Source organism: Arachis hypogaea, chromosome 10 (genome assembly GCF_003086295.3).
Source record: "Arachis hypogaea cultivar Tifrunner chromosome 10, arahy.Tifrunner.gnm2.J5K5, whole genome shotgun sequence".
NCBI lineage: Eukaryota > Viridiplantae > Streptophyta > Magnoliopsida > Fabales > Fabaceae > Arachis > Arachis hypogaea.
In genome coordinates, this window is record NC_092045.1 from 73,164,383 (window position 1) to 73,166,313 (window position 1,931).

The 1,931-nt window shown below is 39.1% G+C and overlaps 1 non-coding gene across 1 annotated transcript; it reads right to left on the minus strand.

Moving 5' to 3' along the window:
• Positions 1-1,005: 1,005 nt before the first annotated feature.
• Positions 1,006-1,113, minus strand: LOC112718998 (small nucleolar RNA R71). Its single transcript, XR_003161323.1, has one exon. It is a non-coding gene; the product is annotated as a small nucleolar RNA R71 (small nucleolar RNA).
• Positions 1,114-1,931: the final 818 nt, after the last annotated feature.

Consider the following 1,931-nt stretch of genomic DNA (forward strand, 5'->3'; position numbering starts at 1 on the left):
TAAAATCATATCTTTTCAAATTGTTTTCAAATCATATCTTTTAAAATTGTTTTCAAATCATATCTTCTCAATCACATCTTTTTAAAACCAATCATATCTTCTTAACCACATCTTTTTCAAAATAGTTTTCAATCAAATCTTTTTGATTTCTAATTTCAAAATCTTTTTCAAAAATCACTTGATTTCTTTTCCATTTCCATTTTCATTTTCGAAAATTAAGTGATGTTTTTCAAAAATGTTTTCAAATTTCCCACTTAATTTTCGAAAATCACTTCCCTCCTTCTCACATCCTTCAATTTATGGACTAACACTATCCCTTAAGGCAAAATTCGAACTCTATCTTCTTTGTTAAGTTCGAATTTTCCACTTCTGTCTTCTACTCTTCTTTTCCTCTGACACCTAAAGGAATCTCTATACTGTGACATAGAGGATTCCATATTTTCTTGTTTCCTTCTCTATCTTATGAGCAGGAGCAAGGACAAAGGCATTCTTGTTGAGGTTGATCCTGAACCTGAAAGGACCTTGAAGAGAAAGCTAAGAGAAGCCAAAGCACAACTCTCTTTAGAGCACCTGACCGAATTCTTCAAGGAAGAAGAACACATGGCAGCCGAAAACAACAACAATGCCAACAATGCAAGGAAGGTGCTGGGTGACTTTACTGCACCTACTCCCGACTTCTATGGGAGAAGCATCTCTATCCCTGCCATTGGAGCAAACAACTTTGAGCTTAAGCCTCAATTAGTTTCTCTAATGCAACAGAATTGCAAGTTCCATGGACTTCCAATGGAAGATCCTCATCAGTTTTTAGCTGAGTTCTTGCAAATCTGTGACACAGTCAAGACTAATGGGGTTGACCCTGAGGTCTACAGACTGATGCTATTCCCTTTTGCTGTAAGAGACAGAGCTAGGACATGGTTGGACTCTCAACCTAAAGAAAGCCTGGACTCTTGGGAAAAGCTAGTCAATGCCTTCTTGGCAAAGTTCTTTCCACCTCAAAAATTGAGTAAGCTTAGAGTGGAAGTCCAAACCTTCAGACAGAAGGAAGGAGAATCCCTCTATGAAGCTTGGGAAAGATACAAACAATTGATCAGAAAGTGTCCCACTGATATGCTTTCTGAATGGAGCATCATAGGTATTTTCTATGATGGTCTGTCTGAACTGTCCAAGATGTCTTTGGATAGCTCTTCTGGAGGATCTCTTCATCTGAAGAAGACGCCTACTGAAGCTCAAGAACTGATTGAAATGGTTGCAAATAACCAATTCATGTACACTTCTGAAAGAAATCCTGTGAACAATGGGACTAGTCAGAAGAAAGGAGTTCTTGAGATTGACACTCTGAATGCCATTTTGGCTCAGAATAAAATATTGACTCAACAAGTCAATATGATTTCTCAAAGTCTGTCTGGGATGCAAAATGCACCAAGCAGTACTAAGGAAGCTTCATCTGAGGAAGAAGCTTATGATCCTGAGAACCCTTCAATAGAAGAGGTGAATTACATGGGAGAACCCTATGGAAACACCTACAATCCTTCATGGAGAAATCATCCAAATCTTTCATGGAAGGATCAACAGAGACCTCAACAAGGTTTCAACAATAATAATGGTGGAAGGAACAGGTTTAGCAATAGCAAGCCTTTTCCATCATCTTCTCAGCAACAGACAGAGAGTTCTAAGCAGAATACCTCTGACTTAGCAACTATGGTCTCTGATCTGATCAAAACCACTCAAAGTTTCATGACTGAAACTAGGTCCTCCATCAGAAATCTGGAAGGACAAGTGGGTCAGCTGAGCAAGAAAATTACTGAACTCCCTCCAAGTACTCTTCCAAGCAATACAGAAGAAAATCCAAAAGGAGAGTGCAAAGCCATTAACATGGCCGAATTCTGGGAGGAAGAAGAGGCAGTGAACGCCACTGAGGAAGACCTCACTGA